The 11,092-nt window shown below is 52.9% G+C and overlaps 1 long non-coding RNA gene across 1 annotated transcript; it reads right to left on the minus strand.

Annotated features, from left to right (window-relative positions):
• Positions 1 to 2,827: 2,827 nt before the first annotated feature.
• LOC135422275 (uncharacterized) lies at positions 2,828 to 3,357 on the minus strand. The gene is made up of 2 exons (XR_010434404.1): positions 3,252 to 3,357; positions 2,828 to 3,075 (listed from the first exon to the last, which is right to left on the minus strand). It is a non-coding gene; the product is annotated as an uncharacterized LOC135422275 (long non-coding RNA).
• Positions 3,358 to 11,092: the final 7,735 nt, after the last annotated feature.

Below are 11,092 nucleotides of genomic sequence, written 5' to 3' on the forward strand. Positions count from 1 at the left end.
GCTGGCTGGGTCTAATCTCTTGTCCATCCTGAAGGTGCTGTGTGATTGCACTCAGGATGATCTGTTCCATAATCCTGCCAGGCACTGAGGTCAGGCTGACAGGCCTGTAGTTGCCAGGGTCCTGCTTGCAGCCTTTTTTGTGGATTGGGGTGACATTCGCCAACCTCCGATCATTTGGGACCTTCCCAGAGAGCCAGGACTGTTGGAAGATGATGGAGAGCGGTTTGGCAAGCTCTTCTGCCAGCTCCCTCATCACCCTGGGATGGATCCCGTCTGGTCCCATAGACTTGTTGGGATCCAGCTGGCTCAGTAAGTCGCTAACTACATCCTCCTGGAATACAGGAGGGCTATTCAGCTCTCTGTCTCTGTCTATCTGCTCTAGAGGCCAGTTGTCCTGAGGGCCACCTGTCTTACTGCTAAAAACTGAGGCAAAGTAGGTGTTAAGTACCTCAGCCTTCTCCTCATCTTTGTTAACTATATTTCCCTCCAAGTCCAACAGAGAACTGAGGTTTTCCTTGCCTCTCCTTTTGCTATTAATGTATTTATAAAAGGACTTTTTGTTATCCCTAACTGAATTAGCCAAATTAACTTCAAATTCCACTTTTCTTTCCCTAATTTTTTTCCTGCATGACCTAGCTCTCTTTGTAAATTCTTCATAAGTAACCAGTCCTTTTTTCCACAGTCTGTAAACTTTCTTTTTATCCCTGATTTCTTTTAGAACCTCCCTATTTAACCAAGCCGGTCGTCTTCCCCTCCGGCTGGCCTTTGGGCACACTGGTATAGTCTGTTCCTGTGCGCTCAAAATTGCCTGCTTGAAGCATGTCCATCCCTCCTGGACCCCCTTGCCTTTAAGGGTTGTTTCCCAGGGTATGCCCTGAATTAGTTTTTTGAATAGGCCAAAATCTGCCCTCCGGAAGTCCAGAGTAGAGGTTTTAATGATGGCTCTCCTTACATCCCTGAGGATTGAAAATTCAATTATTTCGTGGTCACTATGCCCCAGGCGGCCTCCAACCACTACATCATCCACCAGCCCCTCTCTGTTTGTAAACAGTAGGTCTAGTGGGGCCTTACCCCTGGTAGGCTCATTTACCAGTTGATGAAGGAAATTATCCTCTATACACTCCAGGAACCTCCTTGACTGCCTCTTCTCTGCAGTATGAAGCTCCCAGCAGATATCCGGCAGGTTAAAGTCACCCACAAGCACAAGGGCTGGAGATTTTGAGACATCTGCCAGCTGCTTGTAGAATAATTCATCTCCTTCATCATCCTGGTTGGGCGGTCTGTAACAGACACCCACAAGGATGTCAGCCTTGTTGGCCTTCCCCCTGAAGGTTCATGCCTCCGCATCGATATTCCAGTCTTTCCTCGGGTAAGGGCTGCTGTTTCCTATTTTCAGCCCTGCCTCACAAATGCCAGCCAGACTCCCAAAATTGCATACAGACGAAGATTCCTCCCATACCCAAGGTGCCAGCACAGAAAACTGTTGCTGCACAAGGAGTCTCCAGGCTGACAAAACAAATGCACCACAAAGCCAAAGCTTCCAATCTTTCTTTTCTGGGGATAAGGGCTGTTGTCTCCTCTTTTCAGCCCTGCCTCTCAACTCCCAGCTCGACTCCCACGGATGAAGATTCCTCTCACATCAAAGGTGATACCACAGAAAGCTCTTGTTGATCATGAAGTCCCCAGGCTAACACACCCACTGCACCACAAAGCCAAAGCTTTCAGGCTTTCTTTCCTGGCCATAAGGGCTGTTGTTTCCTGTTTTCAGCCCTGCTTCCCAAATGCCAGCCCGACTCCCAAAATTGCATACGACGAAGATTCCTCTCAGATCAAAGGTACCATCATAGAAAGCTCTTGCTGCCTGTGGAGTCCCCAGCCCCGCCCACCAAGTGCACCACAAAGTCAAAGCTTCCAGGCTTTCTTTCCTTTGGGGAAGGGCTGGTGTTTCCTGTTTTCAGCCTCGCCTCCCAACTCCCAACCCTACTCGCCAAAATTGCATAAAAAGAAAGATACCTCACAGACGAAAGTTGCCAGCACAGAAAGCTCTTGCTTCTTATGGAGTGCTCAGCCTGGCCCACCAACTGCACCATGAAACCAAAGTTTCCATGCTTTCTTTCCTGGCCATAAGGGCTGTTGTTTCCTGTTTTCAGCCCTGCCTCCCAACTGCCAGCCAGACTCCCAAAATTGCATATGGACTAAGATTCCTCCCACATGAAAAAAGGTGGCAGCACAGAAAGCTCTTTCTGCTCATGGAGTCCCCAGGTGGACACACCAACTGCACCAGGAAGCCAAAGCTTCCAGACTTTCTTTCCTGGGGATAAGGGCTGTTGTTTCCTGTTTTGAGCCCTGCCTCCCAACTGCCAGCCAGACTTCCAAAATTGCATATGGATGAAGAGTCCTCCCACACTAAAGGTGCCAACACAGAAAGCTTTTGCTTGCAGAAGCACTGTGCATTCCAAGTTACAGCTCAGCAGTCTCAGTGACTTTTCCAACATGAGAGCTCCTTTACCATTTCTCAACCCCCAGATTCCTCAGGAGGAGGAAACTGAAAACACTGTCTCAGAAAAGCTCCTTTCCTTCCTAATAATTGTGCTTAGCCCTTCCATTTGACAGTTCTTTTGGAAATGTGCTGGTTTGATCTGGATCTGGGAGCAGCCCTGACCTCCCACAGCACTCATCCAATGGCAGGAAGACCCTGCCTGGCTCCTGCTGGGGTTCTCGCCACCACCGACCCAGTAGGGGTCACTGGAATGGGGAGCAGGGCGGTGGGACCAGTAAGGACCAGTTAAGGCGGTTGGGGGCACTTCAGCATCTCCATCAAGGTCAGACCAGTACAGACCAGTACAGACCAGTATAGACCAGTATAGATCAGTATAGACCAGTATAAACCAGTATGGACCAGTATGGACCAGTATAGACCAGTATAAACCAGTAAAGATCAGTACGGGTCACTGGAATTGGGAACGGGGCAGTGGGACCAGTAAGGACCAGTTAAGGGGGTTGGGGGCACTTCAGCATCTCCATCAAGGTCAGACCAGTATAGACCAGTATAGACCAGTATAAACCAGTATAGGCCTGTATAAACCAGTGTGGACCAGTAGGGACCATTACGGGTCACTGGAATGGGGAATGGGGCGGTGGGACCAGTAAGGACCAGTTAAGAGCGTTGGGGGCACTTCAGCATCTCCATCAAGGTCAGGCCAGTATAAAGCAGTATAGACCAGTATGGGCTGGTATAGACTGGTATAAACCAGTATGGACCAGTACGGGTCACTGGAATGGGGAATGGGGCGGTGGGACCAGTAAGGACCAGTTAAGGCGGTTGGGGGCGCTTCAGCATCTCCATAAAGGTCAGACCAGTACAGACCAGTATAAACCAGTATGGACCAGTATAGACCACTATAAAACAGGATAGACCAGTATAAAACAGTATAAACCAGTATGGGTCACTGGAACAGGGAATGAGGTGGTGGGACCAGTAAGGACCAGTTAAGGCAGAACTCAACTGGGACTTCCTGGTTTAGGGGTGGGCGTGTCCCCTCTTTAGGTGGGCGTGGTCTCTCCCTGGTGGGCGGGTCTTTTGCCTCCTCTCCCCCTCCCTGAACTGGGAGCTCAACTGGGACTTACTGGTTTTTTGGTGGGCGTGTCCCCTCCTAAGGACGGACCCAACTTCAGCCCCTCCCCCCACCTTTAAGGACCCCCCTAAGGCCCCTCCCCCCCCTTCCTGCCCCTCCCCAAACCTCAGGATCCCTTCTGCCCCTCCCCCACCCTCAGAGACCCTCCAGGCCCCTCCCCTACCCTCGGAGTCCTCTCCTGCCCCTCCCCCACCCTCAGGGACCCTCCCTTCCCCTCCCCCACCCTCGGGGTCTCCTCCTTCCCCTCCTCCAGCCTCAGGGACCCTCAGAGACCCTCCCCCACCCTCAGAGTCTCTCCTACCACTCCCCCACCCTCAGGGAACTTCCTGCCCTTCCCCCACCCTCAGGGACCCTCCTGTCCCTCCCCAACCCTCAGGTTCTCTCCCTGTCCCTCCCTCACCCTCAGGACCCTCCTGTCCCTCCCAACCCTCGGGGTCCCCTCCTGCCCCTCCACCACCCTCAGGGACCCTCCTGCCCCTCCCCCACCCTTGAGGTCCTCTCCTGCCCCTCCCCCACTCTCAGGATCTTTTCCTGCCCCTCCCCCACCCTCGGGGACCCACAGGGCCCCTCCCCCACCCTCAGAAACCCTCCTGCTCCTCCTCCACCCTCAGGGTCCTCTCCTGCCCCTCCCCCACGCTCAAGGCCTTTCCCCCACCTCCAAAAAGCCCCTCCCAGACCCCTCCCCCACCCTCTGAGCTCTTACTGGGCTCTTACTGGTGTTACTGGGAGGGTCCCCGAGCTCTTATTGGTGTTACTGGGAGGGTCCCTGAGCTCTTACTGGTTTTACTGGGAGGGTCCCTGAGCTGTTACTGGTTTTACTGGGAGGGTCCCTGGGCTGTTACTGGTGTTACTGGGAGGGTCCCTGAGCTGTTACTGATTTTACTGGGAGGGTCCCTGGGCTGTTACTGGTGTTACTGGGAGGGTCCCTGAGCTCTTACTGGTGTTACTGGGAGGGTTCCTGGGCTCTTACTGGTGTTACTGGAAGGGTCCCTGAGCTCTTACTGGTGTTACTGGGAGGGTTCCTGGGCTCTTACTGGTGTTGCTGGGAGGGTCTCGGACCTCCCCAGTCTGTTACTGGTCCGTTACTGGGAAGGGGGCGTGGCCTCATGCCACCACTGGTCCCTTACTGGTCAAACTGGGAGCCTCCCTCGAGCTCCCCTCAGCCCTTACTGGTGCCTTACTGGTGGAACTGGGAGGGCGGGGGCCATTATTGGTCCCTTACTGGTCTGTACTGGGAAGGGAGAGGGGAGGGGCCGCCCCCTCGAGGCCCCTCCCCCCACAGTGACGTCATCGGGCCCCAAAAATAGCCCCGGGGGGCCCAAATTGGGGGGGGGGGACCCAGAACCGCTCCCAGTGAGACCAGTTCAGGTACTGGGAGGGACTGGGAGGGACTGAGAGTGGGCGGGGCCTCCCCCCCCCATGTTGTCGGGGTGACCTTGGTGGGGGAGAGGCATGGGCTGCTCCCAGTGGCTCCCAGTAGCTCCCAGTAACCCCAGTGACCCCCCCAGTAAACCCAGTTACTCACCTCAATCCCCAGTGACCCCCCCAGTGGCTCCCAGTAACCCCAGTAACCCCAGTGACCCCCCCAGTAGCTCCCAGTAACGACAGTAACCCCAGTGACCCTCCCAGTGGCTCCCAGTAACCCCAGTAACCCCAGTAGCACCCCCATATCTCCAGCGACCCCTCCAGTAACCCCAGTGACCCCCCCAGTAAACCCAGTGACCCTCCCAGTAACCCCAGTGACCCCTCCCAGTAGCTCCCAGTAACGACAGTAACCCCAGTAACCCCAGCGACCCTCCCAGTGGCTCCCAGTAACCCGAGTAACCCCAGTAACACCCCCATATCTCCAGCGACCCCCCCAGTAACCCCAGTGACCCCCCCAGTAACCCCAGTGACCCCCCCCAGTAGCCCTATTACCCCCCCAGTAACCCCAGTTACTCCACCAGTAGCTCCCAGTAACCCCAGTGACCCTCCCAGTAACACCAGTAACCCCCACAATCACCCCTCCAGTAGCTCCCAGTAACCCCAGTGACCCCCCCAGTGACCCCAGTGACCCCCCAGTAACTCCAGTGACCCTCCCAGTGACCCCAGTGACCATCCCAGTAACCCCAGTGACCCCCCCAGTAACCCCAGTGACCTCCCCAGTAGCTCCCAGTAAACCCCCAGTGACCCCCCAGTAGCTCCCAGTAGCTCCCAGTAACCCCAATGTCCATCCCAGTAGCTCCCAGTAACTAGCAGTAACTCCAGTGTCCATCCCAGTAACTCCCAGTAACCCCAGTGTCCATCCCAGTAGCTCCCAGTAACTCTCAGTGTCCACCCCAGTGCCTCCCAGTATCTCCTAGGGCTCCCAGTAGCTCCCAGTAACTCCCAGTAACCCCCCAGTAGCTCCCAGTAACTCCCAGTAACCCCCCAGTAGCTCCCAGTAACCCCCGTGTCCATCCCAGTGTCCATCCCAGTAACTCCCAGTAACCCCCCCAGTAGCTCCCAGTAGCTCCCAGTAACCCCAGTGTCCATCCCAGTAACCCCAGTGACACCCCCAGTAGCTCCCAGTAACTCCCAGTGTCCCCCCCAGTGCCTCCCAGTATGTCCCAGTTTAACCCAGATCCCCCCTGTGGGCCTGGGCCGGGGGGGGGAGGGGCGGGCTCACGTTTCCATGGCAATGGCCCTTTCCCTCTGGCCCAGTTTCTCCCAGTTCCTCCCAGTTTAACCCAGTTTTTCCACATTTTCCCCCATTTTCCCCATTTTTTCCCCATTTTCCCACATTTTCCCATTTTTTCCCCATTTTTCCCCATTTTTTCCCAGATTTTCCCCCATTTTTCCCCGTTTTCCCTCATTTTTTCCTCATTTTTCTCCATTTTCCCACATTTTTCCCCATTTTTTCCGCATTTCTTCCCCACTTTCCCTCATTTTTTCCCATTTTTTCTCCATTTTCCCCCATTTGTCCCCCATTTTCCCGGATTTTTCCCCATTTTCCCCCATTTTCCCCCATTTTTCCCCATTTTCCCGATTTTTCCCATTTTTTTCCTCATTTTCCCAGATTTTTTCCCCCATTTCTCCCAGAATTTCCCCGCATTTTTTCCCATTTTCCTGATTTTTCCCATTTTTCCTAATTTTCCCCATTTTTTCCCCATTTTTTCCCCATTTTCTCAGATTTTTCCCCATTTTCCCCCATTTTTTCCACATTTTCCCGGATTTTCCCTCTTTTTTTTTCCCAAGTTTTCCCTGATTTTTCCCCATTTTCGCCCATTTTTCCCTCATTTTCCCGAATTTTTCCCCCATTTTTTCCACATTTTCCCAGATTTTTCCCCCTTTTTCTCCATTTTCCTGGATTTTGCCCCATTTTCCCCCATATTTTCCCAGATTTTTCCTGCATTTTCCCCCATTTTTTCCCAAGTTTTCCCAGATTTTTTCCCATTTTTCCCCCATTATCCCAAATTTCCCCCACATTTTCCCAGATTTTCCCAGATTTTCCCACATTTTCCCCCATTTTTTCCACATTTTCTCGGATTTTTCCCATTTTTTCCAGATTTTCCCACATTTTTCTCCAGATTTTCCCAGATTTTTTCCCACATTTTCCCACATTTTTCCTCATTTTCCCATTTTTTCCCCATTTTTCTAGATTTTTCCCCATTTTCCCAGATTTCCCCCATTTTTTCCCCACATTTTCCCACATTTTTCTCCAGATTTCCCCAGGTTTTTCCTCATTTTTCCCAGAATTTCCCCCATTTTCCCCACATTTTCCTGGATTTTTCCCATTTTTCCCCATTTTTCCCAGATTTTCCCATTTCCCCCCATTTTTCCCTGGATTTTTCCTCATTTTCCCCAGACTTTCCCACATTTTCCCCCATTTTTTCCCCATTTTTCTGCATTTTTTCTTCATTTTTTCCACGTTTTACCAGATTTCCCCCCATTTTTCCCAGAATTTCCCACATTTTCCCCCATTTTTCCCCATTACCCCAGATTTTTCCCACATTTTTCCCAGAATTTCCCACGTGTTTCCCCATTTTTCCACATTTTCCCAGATTTTTCCCCATTTTTTCCACATTTTCCCAGATTTATCTCCATATTTTTCCCACGTTTCCCCTCCTTTTTTCCCCAATTTCTTGAATTTTTGAGCCCCCAGTTTTCCAAATTTCCCAAATTTCCCCAGTGGGAAAAAATGGCGGGAAAAAATGGGAATTTCAGGGAAAATGGGGAAAAAGTGGGGGAAAAAGTGGGAAATTTGGGGAACATGAATGAAAAATTGGGAAAAATGTGGGAAATTTGGGGGAAATGGGGGAAATTTGGGAAAATTGATGAAAAATGGGGAAAAATGTGGGGAAATTTGGGAAAACTGGGGGAAAATCTGGGAATGTGGAAAAAGTTGGGAAAATGTGGAAAAATGGGGGAAAATCCGGGAAAATGGGGGGGGGGGAACTGGGAAAAATGGGGAGAATTTAAGAAAAATGGGGTAAATTTGGGGGGAAAAGTCAGAAATTTGGGAAAATGGGGGCTTTTGAGGGGAAATGGAGGGAAAATTGGGAAAAAAGTGGAACATTTGGGGAAAACGGGTGAAAAATCAGGAAAAATGGGGGGAAATTGGGAAAAATTAGGGGAGTTTGGGAAGAAATTGGGGAAAAATGGTGGAATTTGGGGAAAATGGGGAAATTTGGGAAAAATGGGGCAAATTGAGAAAAAATGGGGGAATTTGGGAAAAATTGGATGAAAAATTGGGGGAAATTGGGAAAAATGGGGGAAATTTGGGGAAAATGGGGAAAATTTGGGGGAAATGGGGAAAAATGAGGAAAAAATGGGGGAATTTGGGAAAAATAGAAGGAATTGAGAAAAATGGGGGAATTTGGAAAAATAGGAGGAATTTAGAAAAAAATGGGGGAATTTGGGAAAAATTGGGGAATTCAGGGGAAATGATGAAAAATAGGGAAAAATTGGGGAAAAATTGGGAAAAATGGGGAAATTTGGGAAAAATGGGGGAAATGGGGGGAAAATTGGGGAAAGAAGTGGGAAATTTGGGAAAAATGGAGAAAAAAGTGGGAAATTTGGGAAAAATGGATGAAAAATTGGGAAAAATGAGGGGAAATTTGGGAAAAACTTGGGTGTCCCCCCCAGGTTTGGTCCCGCTGTGGCCCCGATGGCCCCAGGATCAGGTGAGTCCCCTTCCCCACCCCCTGAACCCGACCCCTCCCTGGGGTCACTGCCCCGCGCCCCTCCCGGTCCGGGCTGTGACCCCTCCCCCACCCCGTGGCCCCTCCCCCACTTTATGGCCCCTCCCCAATCTGTGGCCCCTTCCCCACTCTGTGACCCCTCCCCCACTCTGTGACCTCTCCCCCACTCTGTGACCTCTCCCCCACTTTATGGCCCCTCCCCCACATTATGGCCCCTCCCACACTCTGTGACCCCTCTCCCACTCTGTGACCCCTCTGCCCTCTCTGTGACCCCTCCCCCACTCCCTGACCTCCCCCCACTCTGTGACCCCTCTCACACTCTCTGACCCCTCCCCCACTCTCTGACCCCTCCCCCACTTTATGGCCCCTCTCCCATTCTGTGACCCCTCCCGCACTCTCTGACCCTTCCCCCACTCTGTGGCCCCTCCCCCACCCCGTGACCCCTTCCCCACTTTATGGCCCCTCCCCCACTTTATGGCCCCTCCCCCACTTTATGGCCCCTCCCCCACTCTGTGACCCCTCCCCCACCAACAGTTTCTCCCTGCAGAGGTGTGAGCAACTACCCAGGCAGGATGAGACCTGAGCCCAGCAGGCAGCAAAGTCCCTGCCCTGACACCAAGAACCCCAGAGCACAGGGCCCCTGCTCTGCAGGACAGCCCCGGGCACCCCTGGCTGCACCCCCACCTTCCCAGCCCGCAGCCATCCCTGGAAGAAGGAGCCCACATGCACTGTCCCTCTGATGGTGCTGCAGGGAAGGCCTGCCCTGGAGAACATCCTCCTCCTGTGCAACAGAGAAACTGGGAGAGTCCTGACATGTGCAAGGCTGTGGGATGTGGTAGCTTTAGGAGATTCCTCCAGGAACACAAGCGACATTGCCCTGCACCTGTAGACTCACTCTGCAGAGCAGTGTGAAGTTGTGTCCCCAAGGGAAGTCTCAGCTGAACACCTCCCATCTTTCTGCTGCCTTTAACCTCCCTCTGCCTTGCTTCTCTTCTCTCGTGCCTACAGGCAGTGCCCTCGGCCCTGCTGGGCTGTGCAGAGGAGCTGCTTCTGGGCAGAGCTGTCTCTCTGCAGTGCTGCCCGCTTGCCAGGAGCTCCCTGTGTGCCAGGAGCCCGGCCCAGCTGAGCAGCACAACAAGAGCCAAAGGCAGCCCATTGCAACAGGGGCAGCATCTCCCTGGGCTCCTGCTGCCACTCCCAGAGCCTGGAGCCACCTCTGCCCTGTAGTGCTCCTACCCTGCCCACTCCTACACTTCAGATGAACATTGGGGTTTTCTACTCCCTGGAACTGCCCAGTCCAGCCCCTCCCCGGTCCCCCCATCTCCCTGCCCCCCCCAGCCCAGCAGAGCAGCACAGTCGTTTCTGGTCCTGCAGCAAGAAAGGGAGGCAATAGAGGACAGGGACAGTGACTGCGTGTCTGGACTGCTCAGGAGATCATCAGCTCAGGCGGCAGCTCCTGCAGAACCAGGGCCAGACCCTCTTCCCAGTGGCCCAGGCAGATGATGCCATGTGGGCACAAGCTCTGCTGCCCAGGAGGGTCCTGTAGTGCAGGGCTTTGCAGATGGCCATGTAGTGGTCGTAGGACATGAAGGTGAGAAGGGCAACCTCCGCTGTGATCAAGAAGAAAAGCAAGAAACCCCTGTGCAGCTCATCCTGAGTAGGAGATGCTCCTGGTGTTCCATAGGGAATTGGCCATGGCTTTGGGGACAGTGGTGCAGATGCAGCCCAGGTGGGTGAGGGAGAGGTGGAACAGGAAGAAGTCCCTGGGGGTGTGCAGGTGGTGGTGGCAGGCTACGGCACTCAGGACGATGCCATTGGCCAGGAGGGCAGCCAGGGAGATGCCCAGGAAGAACCAGAAGTGCAAGAGCTGCAGCCAGGAGGAGGAAGTGGGGGATGGAGCTGCTGTTGGACGTGAGCTTCCTCCGGGCATCAGGAAGTGTCCAAGGAGGAAAAGGCAGTGAAAACTTTGGGACAGGTTTCCTAGACCAAAGCCCATGAATTCCTCTGAGCATCTACCCTCATCCCAAGTATCTGCAGTCACACATATGTAGATTCTGGACTGTAGAAGACAGGCTTAGCATGACTTTAAGATGATTTCTTCTGAATTGTTTGAGTTATTTTTCTACTGCCAGGTCTGACAGCTGTGTCACAGTGTCATGGTTTGAGATAGTCCCCAAATCCAACTCCCTAGCTCCATCCCCCTCCCACATCTCAACCTAATGTGAGATGGGCTTTTCCAGACAAAACACGCCAGACTCAAAGTGGGGGAAAGGGAATATATTACAGTGACTGTAC

The sequence above is a fragment of the Pseudopipra pipra genome, chromosome 14 (assembly GCF_036250125.1).
Source record: "Pseudopipra pipra isolate bDixPip1 chromosome 14, bDixPip1.hap1, whole genome shotgun sequence".
Taxonomy (NCBI): domain Eukaryota; kingdom Metazoa; phylum Chordata; class Aves; order Passeriformes; family Pipridae; genus Pseudopipra; species Pseudopipra pipra.